The 17995-nt window shown below is 58.6% G+C and overlaps 9 non-coding genes and 1 pseudogene across 9 annotated transcripts; 7 read left to right on the top strand and 3 right to left on the bottom strand.

Moving 5' to 3' along the window:
• Positions 1–289: 289 nt before the first annotated feature.
• Positions 290–2287, top strand: LOC138995498 (large ribosomal subunit protein eL15-like; annotated as a pseudogene).
• A 3069-nt stretch (positions 2288–5356) lies between these two features.
• Positions 5357–5428, top strand: TRNAD-GUC (transfer RNA aspartic acid (anticodon GUC)). The gene has a single exon. It is a non-coding gene; the product is annotated as a tRNA-Asp (tRNA).
• Positions 5429–7871: 2443 nt separating this feature from the next.
• Positions 7872–7973, top strand: LOC138996558 (U6 spliceosomal RNA). The gene has a single exon (XR_011468833.1). It is a non-coding gene; the product is annotated as a U6 spliceosomal RNA (small nuclear RNA).
• A 341-nt stretch (positions 7974–8314) lies between these two features.
• TRNAL-CAG (transfer RNA leucine (anticodon CAG)) lies at positions 8315–8397 on the bottom strand. The gene has a single exon. It is a non-coding gene; the product is annotated as a tRNA-Leu (tRNA).
• Positions 8398–9375: 978 nt separating this feature from the next.
• On the top strand, positions 9376–9447 carry TRNAG-UCC (transfer RNA glycine (anticodon UCC)). The gene has a single exon. It is a non-coding gene; the product is annotated as a tRNA-Gly (tRNA).
• Positions 9448–9662: 215 nt separating this feature from the next.
• On the top strand, positions 9663–9734 carry TRNAE-CUC (transfer RNA glutamic acid (anticodon CUC)). Its single transcript has one exon. It is a non-coding gene; the product is annotated as a tRNA-Glu (tRNA).
• A 538-nt stretch (positions 9735–10272) lies between these two features.
• TRNAG-GCC (transfer RNA glycine (anticodon GCC)) lies at positions 10273–10343 on the bottom strand. The gene has a single exon. It is a non-coding gene; the product is annotated as a tRNA-Gly (tRNA).
• A 484-nt stretch (positions 10344–10827) lies between these two features.
• TRNAL-CAG (transfer RNA leucine (anticodon CAG)) lies at positions 10828–10910 on the bottom strand. Its single transcript has one exon. It is a non-coding gene; the product is annotated as a tRNA-Leu (tRNA).
• A 386-nt stretch (positions 10911–11296) lies between these two features.
• TRNAD-GUC (transfer RNA aspartic acid (anticodon GUC)) lies at positions 11297–11368 on the top strand. Its single transcript has one exon. It is a non-coding gene; the product is annotated as a tRNA-Asp (tRNA).
• A 796-nt stretch (positions 11369–12164) lies between these two features.
• Positions 12165–12236, top strand: TRNAE-CUC (transfer RNA glutamic acid (anticodon CUC)). Its single transcript has one exon. It is a non-coding gene; the product is annotated as a tRNA-Glu (tRNA).
• Positions 12237–17995: the final 5759 nt, after the last annotated feature.

Genomic DNA, 17995 nt, shown 5'->3' with positions numbered 1-17995 from the left:
AGACAAAGAGACTGAGCTAAGTAAATCCGACAGCCGTTAACGTCGGGCTATACCTGGTCTTACAGGCACTGCACCCTCTCATCTGAGGAAGCCGGAGAGAGTGCAGACCCACCCACCCCGGAGGCCCGAGTGAGAGAGTGGGCCTGCAGGGGTGCAAGAAACCCCTGTGGATGGCGTTTAGGACCCCAAACACCTTGTTGAAAATGTCAGCCGAGGTTAAATGACCTTATCTTCTCAATGGTGTGGAGTGAAATTATCTGGGGAGGCAGGGAATGGAGACAGTTTGGGGATGAAACAGGTGAGAAAGGCATTAGAAAATGAAGAAGAGGATGAGAGAATCACTAAGACAGCAGTGACCACTAACCTGCTGTTGGCTGGTGCAAATGCCCAGCGCACTGCAGTGGCCCCTGCTGACTGGCTGCTCCCACAGCTGGGGTCTGGCAGGAGCCTGGAGAATGTGGGTGTGGGCTGAATAAGCAAAGGAGAGGGAGTTGGGGGTGGGGGGTGAGAACCCCAGGATGGTAGGTGACCCGCCTGAGCCCCTGTAGAACTCGAGAGGCATCAGAAACACCAGTGGCCTGAGCGCTCAGTGGGTAGAGAGTATATCAGGCTGAGCCGCTCTAACAGAAAATCCATAAATCAGCTTTAATAATGAGGGAAACTACCTCACATTCCAGGTAAGTCTGGGTTTGATACAGGTCCCCAAATTATTTTGCTTCTCTTGGTCCTTCCTCAGTGTGGACTCCATTCCTAAGCAGGCTGTTCACTCCTGTTCTCAAAACACCACCACCAGCGGCTTGGCCCACAGGCTCTGATGCATCTCCTGCAGGAACAGGGCTTCTTCCTCCCAGAAAGCATTATTGAAGAGATAAAGGGGGCCGTGCTGCTTCGTTTACCAATTCAGGCCTCTCCTGAAGTCAGCGGTGGGATTAATCCCGCTCAAAACCCATGGCTGACAAATTCTGAGCATCTCTAAGAAGAAAGAAGGAGGTAGAAATGCTGAAGTGGTACCTTCAAACGCACTAGACCAGGGGTGGGCAACCTTTTTGTGAGTGCGTGCCAAAACCAGCAAAATCTCTGACTCAAAATTCTTCTGCGTGCCAACCCTAATTTTTTGAGAACATGTTACGCCTACTTGATATCTCTTAAGGTGTACGTATGTGAAGAACCTTGAAGAAATAATAAAATTCATTCGAGCGACAAAAACACAGTATATGATGATGAAAAATACATTCATTTTTTAATGTATACATGTACACTGATAGTCCGACAGAAAACTTTGACTCCGTTTGATATTATCAGGGGGACTTTTGCTGCTGCATCACTGATGACAGAGATTTTACATCAGGTTTATATTTCGTGACCTTCAGAGATATGCACGAGCTACTACTTTCATCCGTCAGGCTACTCCTATTACCAGACTTAACAAAATTCATCACTGAGAACAAAGATTCACAAGCGTATGAAGGCAGAGGCATAGAAATTGCTCTTCCCCTCTCTTGTCAATCCATGTCTATGGTCTTTAAGATAACTTGTTATGTAAAATTATTTCTTTATCTAAGATGCACCTACACTGAATTTATTTGAAAAATAAAAAAGTCGATATTAAGAAAAAAATTGTAGCTTCCTTTCCATCTGGCCGCAGCCATCAGGTAAACCAAGATGGGAGCTATGGAGGAAGAAGCAGTCGGACGCAATGCGCTTCCTTCTCCCGGGGCGCTGCTGGCAGTACCGCCAGCTCTCGCGCTCCACAGGGCGCCGCGCCCCACCCGGCCGGACAAAGCGCGCAGGCCGGGCTACAAGGCCAAGCAAGGTTACGTCATATCGGATTCGTGTGCGCCGCGGTGGCCGCAAGCGCCCTGTTCCTAAGGGTGCGACCTACGGCCGGCCTGTCCATCAGCGTTAACCAGCTGAAGTTTGCTCGAAGTCTTCAGTGTGTTGCCGAGGAGCGAGCTGGACGCCACTGTGGGGCTCCGAGTCCTGAATTCTTACTGGGTTGGTGAAGATTCCACGTACAAATTCCTTGAGATTATTCTCATTGATCCATTCCATAAAGCTATCAGAAGAAATCCTGACTCCCAGTGGATCACCAAACCAGCCCACAAGCACAGGGAGATGCCAGGGCTGACATCTGCGGGCCGCAAGAGCCGTGGTCTCGGGAAGGGCCACAAGTTCCACCACATTATTGGTGGTTCTCGCCGTGTAGCGTGGAGAAGGCGGCAACACTCTCCAGCTGCACCGTTACCGCTAATATAAGTAACGTTTGTAAAATCCTTACCTAATAAACAATTTAGGACAGTCATGTCTGCTTAAAAGTGTTCTTTGATTTGTTAAAACTAGTCTGCAGATTGTCTTATGAATGCATTGTCACATTATAAAAGTTAAAGTGCAATAATGTTTGAAGACTATAAGTGATGGTGTGTCTCATTACTCATAAGATAGCCGCTTTCTTGTCGAAACCGGTTTGGCATGGTGGATAGAGCGTTGGCCTGCGGACTGAGGGGTCCCGGGTTTGGTTCAGGTCAAGGGCATGTGCCTGGGTTGCGGGCACATCTCCAGTGGGGGGCGTGCAGGAGGCAGCTGGTCAATGTTTCTCTCTCATCGATGTTTCTAGCTCTCTATCTCTCTCCCTTCCTCTCTGTAGAGAATCAATAAAATATATATTTTTTAAAAGATAGACGCTTTTGCCAGGACCGGTTTGGCTCAGTGGATAGAGCGTTGGCCTGCGGACTGAAAGGTCCCGGGTTCGATTCCGGTCAAGGGCATGTACCTGGGTTGCGGGCACATCCCCCCGTGGGAGATGTGCAGGAGGCAGCTGGTCGATGTTTCTCTCCCATCGATGTTTCTAACTATCTATCTCTCTCCCTTCCTCTCTGTAAAAAATCAATAAAATATATTTAAAAAAAAAAAAAAAAGATAGACGCTTTTGTCTTGGCTTTATGTCAGTGATTTTCAACCGTTTTCATCTCATGGCACACATAAATTAATTATTAAAATTCTGCAGCACACCAAAGAGTAATGTTTTGCCAATCTGACCAACAATAGGTATTTTGATCCATTCTTTTTTAACTTGACAATCTAAGCGGGCTAGAGGTGAGTGCCCCTGACTAGTCAGGTATTGCATGTTTTAAAAATTGTGTCCCACCAGTGTGCCGCAGTACACTGATTGAAAGTCGCTGCTTTATCTTACTAGGGAGTTTCCTGTGTCAGTGCTTGGTATAGGTGTGACATTCTGTGAAGGAGTGCAAAACTAGCCAGTAGATTTGTTGGTGCATGTGATGAAACCTACAGCTTTATTCGGGTAATGCAGTGCTCTCTGCTTGTTTACTCTCAAGGGGCTGTTTTTTGGAGTTTGAATTTTGCTTGGAAATGTGAAAGATAACCTAATCCATTCTCATGGTCCTGTGCAGAAAAATGAAAGTTAAGTAGGGGGTTCACATTTTTTAGATTAACCCAATATAACTGCTGCTTCTGAAAGAAGAAAAGTTTAAAAGGATGCCACCATTTTTTAGGAGAATTGAATGATTCTGTTGAAAGAGGGTTCTCTTAAAATTAAACACTCTAGTTTACCTAAACAAAACTGGTTTGGTCTCTGTAGTACCATTCACTTTCACGTAAACATTAGAAGCCCTGATTCAATCCCATGACGGAATTTCCTGCAAAGTAGTAATAGTAATGACATTGGTGTGTATTGAAACTGATGGAAATTGAACAAATGAGAAGGGGAATTAACTTTAAGGTGTGTTGTGTTATAACTATTATGAACCCGTTAGCCACGTTAAGGGGGAAAATGCGGTTGACTTTACTTAAGGGTACTTGTGCTTAGTTCGTTTAGTCTTATAAGTCATCTTGGGCCAACCCACTATATCCATTATTCCTATCATGTTACTGAGCACAGTCATGTATTGGTGTCAGTACAAGTTTAAGGTTTCCAGTCTAACCTGGGGCATTGTCTACAGTTATTTTTCTCATCTCTGCTCAAACTACGCTCAAAATCCTTACCATTCCACAAACTTTCCAGGCCTCCAATTGTGCTCACCTTAGTGGTAAAGCATACCACCACATTATGTTTGCCTCTTGTCTTAAAATAGACTAGGCTTCTGTTTCCCAGGGTGAATCTGAGCGTGTAGGAAATATAGAAGAGGAATTGGCTCCAATTTCCAATTCTGGGTTTGCTGACTTAATAGGTAGTTTGGTTCTAAAATCCTAATTGCTGGTTTCCTTTTTTAACCAATTTTTCTTATTTTCTTCATGGGTCTTAAAAGGCTTGGTTAAGTGATTTCCAGAAAACATGTAGCAAACTCATAAAACCTCTTAAGACCTAAATTCCTTTCCACTCAAATCTCAAACCATCTGTTTTGTGTGTAGAGGTTGTTCAACTAAAGGAATAAATGTCTGTTAAACTAAAATAAATAAATAAATAAATAAATAAAAATTGAAAATGGAAGATTATAAGAGAGGGTTTCCCGTGCCAGCAAAAGTTACTGGCGTGCCATGTTTGGCACGCGTGCCAGAGGTTGCCCACCCCTGCACTAGACAGAAGGTAAGAGCAGTATCATGGAATGGGGGGAGGTGGGCACGCGCTCTGTGGGGCGCGTTGGGAATCAGAAGCGCGAGCCTTTGGCAGCTGAACTCCACCTGCCGCGCCTCTGCCGGGGGTGCGCAGGCCAAGTCTGCAGGGGCCGCAAGGGTGCAGCCGGAAACAGCTCCATGGTCGGAAAGGGCTGCGATGGGTGCCGATCGTGGGCGCCAGGGGTTTTATTTGGCAAGCCAAAAAATAGGATGGCTGCCAGGAGTGGAATTTGAACCCAGGCCTCCAGGAGAGACTGCGACCTGAACGCAGGCCTTAGACCGCTCAGCCATCCTGACCACAGGTTTAGCTGTATCAGCGCTCACGTGGCTGAGACCCATCGCGAACCCCTGTGCCTTCCCCGGCGTCGCTGGAGTCAGGCGGCGGTCAGGGTGCCCTATGGACGGGCCGCGCGGCCGATGGGAGCAGGGACAGCTGACTGGCCTAACTCGGCGGCCGTCCATCCTGGGCCCGGGCGCGACGCCGGCCCACGTGCTTCTCCTTGCGGTCCCGCTGGCCTTTTCGGGCCTCTTCCCGGCGCAGCCCCCGCCTTGGAGGCCACGGGCGCCGCGCTCTTGGTTTTCAGCGCCACCCGTGTCGTGGTTGGGTCGGGGACAGGCTCCGAGTCATCTCCAGGTCGCGTTGCCGGCTGCTTTGCTGGAGGACGCCATTGGTTTGACATCAGGGGGGGCGCAGGCGGACCCTTGCACTGGGCAGGGCGTGGAGGGCAGTGCAGGCGCCGGCTGGCGGCCGCAGATAGGGCCGTGTCCAGGGCCCCTACAGCCGTCCTCGTTAGTATAGTGGTGAGTATCCCCGCCTGTCACGCGGGAGACCGGGGTTCGATTCCCCGACGGGGAGGTAGCACATGCATTTTATTTTGGTCGCTGGCTCCGCCCTTGTCCTCGGTGCGAGTTCTGGGGGGGCCGTACGGCCTGGACCTTTTGCGAGGCTTCGGGGACCTGGTGCCCACTGTTCGCTGAGGGCTGGATCCTAGGAGCTGGGCCTGGAAAGGCCTGGGGATCCTGAGCTCTAGACGCTGGGGCGCGACTGCGTGCGAGTGCGGGACACGAAGGCTCGTAGTGTTTTGAGGCAGGAAGAGAGCGGGGCACCTGGTGGTGAGGGACGACAGGAGGCTGAGCTTGGAGACCAGGGGCTGGAGCGGAGGGCGCCCTGGAGGCGCAGGCGCGGCTCCCCCGCCCTCCCTGCTGGTCGGGATTCGGTGCTCTCACCTCCGCAGCCCGGGTTCGATTCCCGGTCAGGGCAGCTTTTTCTTCTCTTCACGTCCGCGCACCCGCTTTTAGCCAACGCTGGCTTCCTTCCCCCCGGAGCCCGGTGTTTCCCCTCCTCCGCCTCGGGAGCTGCCTCTCTCCTAAACCCGAGGGGCCCGCGCGCTCCCGCTCTGCAGCTGCTCGGGCGTCGGCGGGACCCTCCTCGCAGGGACAGGCCGCCCCTTCGGAAGGGAGTCCCGGGAGGGCAAGGCGTTGTCGGACCGCCTGCCAGAGCCCGCGGCGCCTCACCCGGAGGCTCCCGACAGCAGGGCCGCCGGGCCTTTCCCGCGGCTAGCCGTTCGGACCCGCTGTTTCCATCGTGGGTGGCAATGGGCCCAGGGGGGCCGTGTGCGCCCGGCAGGGAGGTGTGAGCGCGGCGTCCGGAGAGCTGGCCCACGCTGCCGACTCCGACGCCAGGAGATGGGGGGGCCGCCGCGCTCCAGCGCCGCGCTGGGGGAGGAGGTGGAGGCACAGGGGGCAGTGGAGTCCTAGCCACATCGTGTGCACCTCGCATTCCGAGCGCTCTCCATCCTCCCCCAACGCGGCGGGAACGTTAGGAAAGCACCTCCCGGTCCCCGTCCCCCCGCCCCCCACGCCTCCCACAGCGACCTGACTCCGACCGCTGTCCCACTCCGCGCCCACGCCCGGTTCGCCGAGCGAGGTCTCGTCCCCATCACCGTCTTTCCTGCCGGCGCCCCCGGCGCCCCGCGCGGTCTCTGTCCCGCCAGAACCCTCCTCGCTGTCGGCGCAGAGCCGACCTCTGTCCGCGCTGCTCCCCCGCGGCCAGCGCGCACTCTCCAGCCATTTGCACAGATCCTGTCGCAGGACAGGATCCCCGCGTCGCCCGCGGCGCTGCGGTCACCGCAGGCAGTTCCCTCCCGGGCTGGCCCCGGTGCGGGCGGGTGAGGGTGAGGAACGAAGGAGTTGGTGCCCTGGGTGGCCTTCCACGAGGGGGTGAAGGCAGGGCCGACCGACTCCATGAACACGGCGGAGCGCTGGGCTGCGCATTTGGGGATGTGAGAGGAGGAGGGTGTGCTGTGGGGGTGACAGGCGGGGGCGGGGAGGGGGGGCTCGCAGTGCTCCGGGGGGTGGGGAGGGGACGCTGGTGGCGGCCCTGGCGGATCCCGTGCTGTGGTGGTGGTGGTTGCGCTGGGCCCAGAGAGTCGGTTTTAGGGGTGGCGCTGCCTGCCAGTGTTTGAAAACGGTTGCCCTGATCGTGATGAAGGGCATGTGGGCTGTGCATTGAGATGAGACAGTGAATTATTTTGCACCGGCTCCTGCGCCATGCTGACCTTGTGACCCTCCAGGAAGATGCTGTCTCCATCTCCTAAGAGTGGCCGCATTCCTGCTCCTGGTTGTGCCAACACGATGTAATGGGGGGGGGTGGGGGTGGTGCGATGCTGGATCAAGCCAGAGCGCCAGGAAAGGCGGTGAAAGGGAAAGGCGGGTGTGCGGGTGCCAGTCACTTGAGGAGCAGGAGTGTTCTCTGTAGTGAAGGGCGTGACTCAAGCCGTGTGCTGGTGAAACGGGACAAGGGAGGTGTTGGGCGCAGGAGGGGCTGAGCAGTCAAGATGTGGGGCTGCGGTTCAGCTCCCAAGTCCAGTGGGTCCCATGTTGTAGCAAAAGGAGAGGTGTGTGGGTGGTGCAGGTGCAGGTGCAGGGCCGGTGTCTTACGGGGAAGTCTGAGCTGGGAAGCTGGATGTCTCGCTTGCAGACCCAAAATGGAACAGTGGGTTGCAGGGGCCGGGAACTGAAGCCGGGCCTCCCCAGCGGCCCGCAGGCCAGAGTCCTACCAATGAGCCACTCATGCACTAACAGCAACTGTGATAGGCCGGCCACTGCTCACCCCCCGCTGTGGCACCTGTTCCATTTGTGCGGAGACAGAGGCAAGGCCTGAAACAGAGATGCCAGGCAGTCAAAGGTTCTAGGGCACAGCACAGAGCCAACGGGGACAGAAGGACTCAGGCGAACTCGCCAGCCCATCCTCCATTTCCTCCATCGTCCAGGGCCGCTGCAAGACTGTCAGTGTCTGCTTGCTTCGGCAGCACATATACTAAAAGTGGAGACACAGGGAAGATTAGCATGGCCCCTGTGACAAGGATGACACTCAAATTCGTGAAGCATTCAAATAAAGAAATAAATAAATAAAGACAAACTGTCAGTGCCACCAGAGGAGGCCATGGACCAAGCTTAGCTGGCTCCCGGGTCAAAGCCCGGCAGGCCACGTATGGTGGGGGCAGCTAAGTGCCCACAGTCCCTTTAGCGACTCCCCAGGCGCGACCCAAAGTCCCTCCAGCGTCTGGGTTTTCCGCCTATTTGTGGTCGGGTTGGGAATGGCGGTGAACAGAGGGTGTAAGGCGGAGGCCAGAGTTTGCAGGGGCCCTAAGGGTGCCAGTCAGGAACCGACTGTAAGGCGGGAAAAGGCTGTGATGGACGCAGTCCAGCCGGGGGAAGCTCGTGCAAAAGCTTAGACAGCTGTCAGGAGTGGGATTCGAACCCACGCCTCCAGGGGAGACTGCGACCTGAACGCAGCGCCTTAGACCGCTCGGCCATCCTGACAGTAGGCTCTGGCGGGTCGGCGCTCACGTGGCTGGGACCCAGCTGTGAACTCCTGTGGCCTCCACCCCGTCTGTCCGGTCCAGGTGCCCAATGGACGGGCGTTAGCGGGCGACGGGGAGCAAGAACAGCCGACTGGCCTGGCCCGGCGCCCACGGCCTCTCCCCTTCCTGGGCCCGGGCACGACGCACGCCAACCCGCTCCGCTTCGGGGCCTCATTCGCCCTCTTGGGCCTCCTCCCGCGCAGCCCCGGTGGGAGGCCACGGGCAGCGCGCACTCGGAGGTGTCAGTGCCGCCGTGTCGTGCTCTGTAGGAGGCGCTGTTGGTTGGGTGTCCGGTCGGGGACCCACAGGGCTGCATTGGGGAAGGTAAAGGGGGCGGGGAGGGGGGGAAGGGTAGGAACTACTGTGCCTGTCCTTCTCAGTATAGTGGTGAGCGTCCCCGCCGGTCACGGTCACGCGGGAGACCGGGGGAATCCCGACGGGGAGGCGAGTCCCTTTTGGTCGTTGGTACAGCCTCTGTCCTGTAGCTTGCCGATAAGAGCCCCTTTTCGCTCCTTCGCCCTGCGTCGAGGCCCAAGGCCTCAACTGGTGGTGCCGGGTGTTCCCCAACAATCCCTCCCCCCACCTTCCCTCCCGCAGGCACGCAGGGGCATCCTCCCGCCAGCGCAACGTCTGTGAGCGGCCCTCCCAAGGCGGCTGGTGGAGGGGAAGCGCAGCTGGTGGGCGGAGGATGCGCGCCCCGTCGGTGCGGGCGGTGTCGCTCAGTGAAGGTGGGTTTGGCGACTCCAGAGCTGGAGACACGACCCGGGGCAGCGGCGTGGAATCGGAGGGACCAGGAGCAGTCGGCCAGCGACAGCGCCCCGGAGAGGCAGTTGGATCGACAAACTAGAGCAGCTACTGAGGCTGGCTCGGTTGGTAGCCGCAGTTCCCCGCGCTGGTGCCAGTTAGGACTAGAGCTTCTAAGGGTTCTTCCCGTGCGGCGTTGGTGGTATAGTGGTGAGCATAGCTGCCTTCCAAGCAGTTGACCCGGGTTCGATTCCCGGCCAACGCAGCGAGATAGTAGTTTTGCTCCTGCGAGGACTGTGGACTCTGGGACCTGCGACCTGGGCCGTGTTAGCGCCAGCAGGAGGCGTGTAGTGTTTTTGGGTACGGAGACAGGGCGGCTGTACTTGGAAAAGCAAGGAAAACTGGAACTGTGGAAACGCCAAGTGGGTGGCCCAGAAGTGCTTTATACATGAGACACAGGCTCACTACAAACTGTACAGCTCCCTGGTGGTCTAGTGGTTAGGATTCGGCGCTCTCACCGCCGCGGCCCGGGTTCGATTCCCGGTCAGGGAAAGTTTTGTCGTGTCTCTCCAGCACGGGCACACTCACATTTTAGGCAAAGCACTCTGACCCCCCCCCGTCCGCCCCGCCAGTTGATGCCGTTCGATGTTAATGGTGGAGCAGCCGCCCAGTGTTTGAAAAGGGAACGTGGGGAATGCTGTGACATGAGACGAATTATTTTCCACCTACTTGTGCGCCATGTTGACTTGTGATCTTACAGGAAGATACGATGTCTCCATCTCCTGAGTGGCTCCATCCCACCTCCTGGTTGTGTTGTGCCCGCTCGGTGTAATTTTGAGAGCGTAGGGTGGGAGAGAGCTAGAGCTGATGAAAGGTAGCGAAGGGGAGTGCGCAGGTGCCAGCTATGTGCGCCGCCATTGGTGTTCCCTGTAGTGAGTGGCGTGACACAAACGGTATCTGGTTGATGAAGAGGGACCAGGGAGGTGTCGGGCGTGGAGGCTTCGCTCCGTAGTCGTGTTGCAAGAGGTATGGCGGAAGGAGTCGGAGGTGCTCTTGAGAGCGGTGGTACTAAAAAGAAAAGGAAACTGACTGCATGGGCCGGGAATCGAACCCGGGCCTCCCGCGTGGCAGGCGAGAATTCTACCACTGAACCACCCATGCACTGACAAGGGCAGTGCTAGGCCCCACAACACCTATTTCTTTTGAGCAGGCGGCAGCGGGGGACCTAAAACCGAGGCTGCAGGCACGTCTATGACCCTTGCGCGGCGCACAGCCAACCGAAGGACCCAGAGACCCAGGCAGACTCTGCGGCCGATGCTGCGTGGTCGCGGCGGTCCACGGCCGCCGCGAGACTGTCAGTGTCACCAGAGGAGACCAGGAGCTGGACCAAGCCCGGCCCGCGCTGGGATCCCAACCCGGCAGGTGACGTGTGGAGGGAACAGCTGTGCTCCCACAGTCCCTCCAGCGTCTGGGTTTTCCGCCTATTTGTGGTCGGGTTGGGAATGGCGGTGAACAGAGGGTGTAAGGCGGAGGCCAGAGTTTGCAGGGGCCCTAAGGGTGCCAGTCAGGAACCGACTGTAAGGCGGGAAAAGGCTGTGATGGACGCAGTCCAGCCGGGGGAAGCTCGTGCAAAAGCTTAGACAGCTGTCAGGAGTGGGATTCGAACCCACGCCTCCAGGGGAGACTGCGACCTGAACGCAGCGCCTTAGACCGCTCGGCCATCCTGACAGTAGGCTCTGGCGGGTCGGCGCTCACGTGGCTGGGACCCAGCTGTGAACTCCTGTGGCCTCCACCCCGTCTGTCCGGTCCAGGTGCCCAATGGACGGGCGTTAGCGGGCGACGGGGAGCAAGAACAGCCGACTGGCCTGGCCCGGCGCCCACGGCCTCTCCCCTTCCTGGGCCCGGGCACGACGCACGCCAACCCGCTCCGCGTGGGAGGCCACGGGCAGCGCGCACTCCGTGTCGGGGTCGGGGTCGGGCTCAGGCTCGCTCACCGGCTGCTTCATTGGGGGCCGCAGGGATTCAGGGTGGAGCTTCAGCGACGGGCAGGGTGTCCCGGGCAGGTAGGCGGGAGCCTCGCGCACCGGGCGGTCTATGAACCCGCCCCCGCGCCGTCCTCGTTAGTATAGTGGTGAGTATCCCCGCCTGTCACGCGGGAGGCCGGGGTTCGATTCCCCGACGGGGAGGTCGTGCAGCTTTTTTGGTCACTGGCGCAGGTTGAAGACGTGGGCCCTTCTCGCCCTCTGCCCTGCTTGGGGGCCCAGACCCCCACTATTTCTGGTTGGGCCCCAGCACCCCGCTCCCCGTCACTCCGACCGGCGCTCGGTCGCCTAACCCCAGCCAGGCCTCCCGCCGCCGCAGCTCCTGCCCAGCGGCCGCCAGCAGTACGGGGGAAGGACTGGCGACGGAGCACAGCTGGGCCGCTGGTGGTCGGGGGAGCCCCGTCGGTGCGGGCAGTGTCACCCGGTGGAGAAGGGCTTTGGGGACCAGGGCGCTGGAGACGCTGCGGCGAGGAACCCGAGGACAGGAGCAGCCGGGCAGCGAGAGGCCCCGGAGGCGGGCGGGCCTGCAAGGGGAGCGCTGCGCGGAGGCGGCGGGGCGACTCCGTGGCTGAGCATCGGGCCCTGCTCTCGGAAAAGGCTGGGACTCGCCGCAGAGCGGCTGCGGGAGGGAGGGCGTCGAGGGCAGGGGGAGGCGTGAGCTGTTACCCACAGGGAGGTCGGTGGGCAGGGGTGAGCACCGCGGCGGGTCTTGACCCGGCGCCATTCCCGGCCCGCAGCTGAGTGCTGGGCCCGGGGCTGCCCCTGGGTCGTGGGCCTCCTGCAGGGCGCGCGGCGGCGGTTTCTGAGGGCGCGGCGGGCGGGGAGGCGCGGGCACGATGGGCAGGGCGACGGGCAGCTGCACCGGCAGGCGGAGGCGCTGGCGCCGGAGGGGCACGGAGGCGCGGGAGCAGGAGGCGCGGGCCGCGGCTCAGCCCGCCGCTCCCTGGTGGTCTAGTGGTTAGGATTCGGCGCTCTCACCGCCGCGGCCCGGGTTCGATTCCCGGTCAGGGAAGCTTTTCTTAGTCCTCGAGCCCGCATCCCACCCACCTTTTAGCCGACGCTGGCCGTCCTCCTCCTCCTGGCCACCTGCTCCCTGCACCTTTGGGCCCAACCTGCCAGTTCACGCCTCCCATCCCTGCCCTCTGCCGCCTCGCCTGCTGGAGGCCTGCGGCTTTTCCCCTCCAGCGGGGGAGCTCGCCTGGATCCCGACCCGACCCCGAGGGGGGCCCGGGGCGGCCCGTCTGCCAGCCGTGGCCCCCGAGCACGTAGCCGGCCGCTGCAGGACTCGGACTCTCCAGCATCGGGGACAAACCTCGCCATCAACAGCCCCCGCCGCCCCAGAGGGGTCCCAGGGAGGGGTTCCCGGTGGAAACGGCATCTATACCTTCCCGTGGGTCACCCCGCCGGCTGCGTGCTTTCTGAGTTGATTGCTTTTATGTATTTTCTCCGGCTGGTGTATTGTGGTGCAGTGAGCTGTCTCACACCACCTGCTCTGTTTTCCACAAGATGGAGCTCTCCAGCTCTTCTTACAATCAATCATGGGGGATCTTCTCAGCCAGTGGAATTGGAACCTCAGAGATACGTCCAGGAACACGGCATTCGTGTCCCTGCGTTTTGACAAATCTTTTAGTTGGGCCTCTGGTCTCGGGACCTGGAGTTCTTGCCCGTCAAGGGGCTTCTCTTCACAGGACCGTTTATTTGAACAGAACTGGCAGTGCCCCCTGGGGTCCCGCTCCATCCTGCTGCTGACCTCACCCTGCTCGCCAGCGTCTGTCACTCTCCAGGCCGGTCCAGGTGCCTGTGTGGCTAATCTATGGGGTTGAGTTTAGGTTCCAAGCATGAGAGTTCATTTCAGCAAAGTGGTTCTTTGCTGTCTTCATTCCTGTGGTGGCAGGTTCCCTCCCTGGCTGTGGCCCAGCATACAGATGTAGTTTTGGCGTCTTCACCTGTGTCCCCGTCCTGCTCCATGTAATGTGGACCACCCCTGATTTCCCGTGTGTTGTGTGAATGCTAAGCTTTCCAAATATTTCACTATGTCTACCCCTACCTCTACCTCTACCTCTATCTCTATCTCTATAATCCTATCTAGTAATAGAGAAACATGGTAATTAACCGTAACTTCGCTACCCTTCCCATGGGCTAATCAGCGAGATATGCAAATTAACTGCCAGCCAAGATGGCGGCCAGCAACCACACAACTGAAGCGAACAGGAGGCTTGCTTGCTCCAGTGATGGAGGAAGCCAAGGTTCCCCACCTGCTGCTGCTGGCCTCTGAGCTTGCAGTTTAAGAAACATTGTTGCAAATATAGAAGCTAAACAATTCCCAGAAACCTGCTTTCAGTCAGCCAGCCCGAGCTTGGAGTTGCAACAGTGTTTCAATTATAGAAACCAAACAAACCAAGGTCTCAGAGCTGGAGCCGAGCCTGAGAGCTAAAGCCAGCTCTCAGCTCCAGTGACAGCCATAGAAGGTAAATAAATCCCAGAATAAAAAAAAAGAAGAAAAAAAGGAGAGGTTGGGAGCTTCAGTCACCCACCAGACTGAAAACGGCCCTCAGCCCCTCACCCAGACTGGCCAGGCACCCCAGTGGGGACCCCCACCCTGAAGGGGGTGTGACCAGCTGCAAACAGCCATCATCCCCTCATCCAGGCTGGCCAGGCACCCCAGTGGGGATCCCCACCCTGAAGGGTGTGTGACCAGCTGCAAACAGCCATCATCCCCTCTTCCAGGCTGGCCAGGCACCCAAGCGGGACCCCCACCCTGATCCAGGACACCCTTCAGGGCAAACCAGCCGGCCCCCACCCATGCACGAGGCCTCTATCCTATATAGTAAAAGGGTAATATGCCTCCAGAACCTGGGATCAGCGGAGCTGCGAGGCCTCCCGAACCCAGGATCAGCGGAGCCGCGAGGCCTCCTGGCACCAGGATCAGCGGAGCCTCCCAGCACCGGGATCAGCGAAGCAGCAAGGCCTCCCAGCACCGGGATCAGCGGAGCAGCGAGGCCTCACTGCCCCTGTGTCAAGTGGAGCCTCGAGGCCTCCCAGCACTGGGATCAGCGGAGCAGCGAGGCCTCCTGGCCCCTGGAGCAGCGTGACAGGGGGCAGCACCCAAACCCCCTGATCGCCCTGCGGCTCTGTGTGTGACAGGGGGCGGGGCCACAACCTCCCTATCCGCCCTGCTCTGTTCATGACAGGGGAAGGCGCCCCAACCCCCTGATCGGCCCTGCTCTGTGCCTGATAGGGGGAAGCTCTCTAACCCCCTGATAGGCCCTGCTTTGTGCCTGATAGGGGGAGCTCCCCAACCCCTTGATCGGCCCTGCTCAGTGTGTGACAGGGTGCGGGGCCTCAACCCCCCCATGGGCCCTGCTCTGTGTGTGACGGGGGGTAGCCGCAACCTCCCCATCAGCCCTGCCCTGAGTGTGACAGGGGGGAGCTCCCCAACCCCCTGATCAGCCCTGCTCTGTGCGTGATAGGGGGCAGCGCCCCAACCCCCTGATTGGCCCTGCTCTGTGTGTGACAGGGGGTGGTGCTGCAACCTCCCCATCGACCCTGCCTTGAGTGTGACAGGGGGTGGCGCCCCAACCCCCCAATCGGCCCTACCCTGAGTGTGACTGGGGGTGGCATCACAACCTCCCGATCTGCCCTGCTCTGTGCATGATAGGGGGCGGCGCCCCAACTCCCCAATTGGCCCTGCTCTGAGCCTGACCAGGGGCTGCACCTAGGAATTGGGCCTGCCCTCTGCCACCCAGGAGCAGGCCTAAGCCAGCAGGTCGTTATCTCCCGAGGGGTCCCAGACTGTGAGAGGGCACAAGTGGGGCTGAGGGACACCCCCCCGCCAGTGCACAAATTTTTGTGCACCGGGCCTCTAGTCCTATCTAATAAAAGAGAAACATGCAAATTGACCATAACCCCGACACCCTTCCCATTGGCTAATCAGCAGGATATGCAAATTAACTGCCAACCAAGATGGCGGCCGGCAGCCACGCAGCTGAAGTGAACAGGAGGCTTGCTTGCTCCAGTGACAGAGGAAGCCAACGTTCCCAGCCTGCCGGCCTGCTCTAAGCTACACTCTAAGAAACAATGTTTCAATTATAGAAGTTAAACAAGCTCCAGAGACCTGCTTTCAGCCAGCTTCGGCCTCAGAGCTTAGAGCTGCAGTGATGGCAACAGAGTTTCAATTATAGAAGCCAAACAGACCCAGAACCTGCTTTCAGCCCTCAGAGCTGGAGCCGGCTCTCAGCTCCAGTGACAGCTATAGAAGGTAAATAAATCCCAGAATTAAAAAAAAAGAAAAAAAGGAGAGGCTGGGAGTTTAAGTTGCCCTCCAGCCTGAAAATGGCTCTCAGGCCCTCACCCAGACTGGCCAGGCACCCCAGTGGGGACCCCCACCCTGAAGGGGGTGTGACCAGCTGCAAACAGCCATCAGCCCATCATCCAGGCTGGCCAGGCACCCAAGCGGGACCCCCACCCTGATCTGGGACACTTTCAGGGCAAACCAGCTGGCTTCCACCCGTGCACCAGGCCCCTATCCTATACTACAGGCAGGGCAGGACAGTGCGAGCTGCCATCTGGGCCCCATGTGCAGCCCTGGGCAGCGGGGCATAAGCCCCGCCCCCAGCCAGGACCCCTGTGTGCCACCTGAGCCCCCAGCCAGGACCCCAAGCCACCTAAGCCCCGCACTGCTAATCCCCGCCCCCAGCCGGGATCCTATGACTATTGGAGAGCAGGAAAGTGCCGCTGGGCCCTGGGTCGCTGTGGTGATCCGGCCATCAGTAAGTAGAAAAGTGCGGCTTGTAGGCAGCCCCCAGCTGCGCCTGATAGGCAGCAGGAAAGCAAGCCTGGCCTGTGGGCAGCCCCCAGCTGGGCCTGCTCTCCGGTTGCCATGGAGACCTGGGAGCAGGAAAGCCCGGCCTGTGGGCAGCCCCCAGCTGGGCCTGCTCCCCGGTCGCCATAGCGATCCGGGAGCAGGAAAGCCCGGCTTGCAAGCAGCACCCCCATCCTGGCCATAGCTCACGGGAGAGTACAACATGCAGTGGAGGCCAGGAGCCTGAGAGATCAACACAGAGGGGCTCCTGCTCCAAGCCTCCATGGTGTGGCTGGGGGCAGGCCCCCAGCAGACACACACACACACACACACACACACACACACACACACACATGGGACGCCTGCTCTGAGCCTCTGCTGCCAGACTGTGGCCATCCACTGAGGACTCCCGGACTGTGAGAGAGGCAGGCTGGGCTGAGGGAACCCACCCCCCAGTGCATGAATTTCGTGCACGGGGCCTCTAGTCTACACTAATAACAGAGAAACATGCAAATTGGTGTCACTCTGCTACACCCACAAGCCACGCCCAACAGCCAATCAGGAGAGAGTATGCAAATTAACCCAACCAACATGGCAGTGCCACTGAGTGAGCAGGAGGCTTGGGTTTCCCCCAGCGATGGAGGAAGCCAAGCTTCCAGCCCACTTGGCCAGACCTGGCTTCTATTCAAGGCTACAAAGTTTCAATTATAAAAGATAAATAAATCCCAGGTACCTGCTTCCCTCTGCTCAAGGAGGCGCTGAAAAGAAAAAAAGAAAAAAAAGAGGGGCTGGGAGTTTGGGTCGTCAGGGGCCGTGGCCAGCCTGCAAAAAGCCATCAGCCCCTCACCCAGGCTGGCCACACCCTCATGGGGTGAGAGTCCCTGCTGGGGGGCTTAGCCAGCCTGCAAACAGCCATCAGCCCCTCACGCAGGCTGGCCACCACCCCTCCCCCAGCGGGCACCCTCACCCCATGGGGGCGAGACCCCTTGCCCAGGCCGCTCCATGCCCCAAGGAAACCCCCACCCTGATCCGGGACACCCTTCAGGGCAAACCAGCCGGCCCCCACCCGTGCACCAGGCTTCTATCTATACTAATAAAAGGGTAATATGCTAATTAGACTGGGAGACCTTCCAGAAGACCTTCCGGACGTTCTTCTGGACAAAGCCATGGTGGCGGGGCCGACGTAGAGGCAGTTAGAGGCCAAGAGGGGAGGACAATTGTGGGTGATCAGGCTGGTGGAGGGCGGGGCCATTGGGGGTAAGCAGAACAGCAGGGCCGCCAGTTGGGGGCAAGCAGGCCATCAATGGGGGTCAGTTGGAGGTGATCAGGACAGTGGGGGGGGGGGCAGTTTGGAGTGAGCAGGCCAGCAGGGGGCCAGTTGGGGGCAAGCAGGCCAGTGGAGAGGGAAGGTGGGGGGGAGCAGGCCAGCAGGGGGGGCAGTTGGGGGTGATCAGGCTAGGGGGGCCATTTGGGGGCAAGCAGGCCAGAAGGCAGAGTGGTTAGGGGCAATCAGGCAGGCAGGCAGGCAGGTGAGTGGTTAGGAGCCAGCAGTTCTGGATTGCGAGAGGGATGTCCGACTGCCGGTTTAGGCTCGATCACTGTAAACCGGCAGTAGGACATCCTTCAAGGGGTCCCAGATTGGAGAGGGTGCAGGCCGGGCTGAGGAACACCCTCTCCCCCATGCATGAATTTCGTGCACTGGGCCAATAGCCCTCCTATATAATAAAGAGGTAATATGCAAATTAACCCTCACACCCTCACAAAGATGGCTGCCTACAACCAGGCTGGCAGGGGGGTTAGTGAGGGACAACCAAATGACTGAACAGCAGGCTGTGTGGGGCGACCAGGCTGGTGGGGGGGGGGGGGATGTGAGGAGCGATCAGTCCGGCAGGGGGGCAGTAAGAGGTGGCCAGGCCGGCAGGGAGGGGGCAGTTAGGGGCAACCAGCTGGCAGGGGGAGCAGTTAGGGGC

Source organism: Myotis yumanensis, unplaced genomic scaffold (genome assembly GCF_028538775.1).
Source record: "Myotis yumanensis isolate MYYU_CA2020_CCGP unplaced genomic scaffold, mMyoYum1.0.hap1 SCAF_17, whole genome shotgun sequence".
In the NCBI taxonomy this organism is placed as follows: Eukaryota; Metazoa; Chordata; class Mammalia; order Chiroptera; family Vespertilionidae; genus Myotis; species Myotis yumanensis.
Note: the sequence above shows the minus strand (reverse complement) of the source record. Positions and strands in the feature narration are given on the sequence as shown.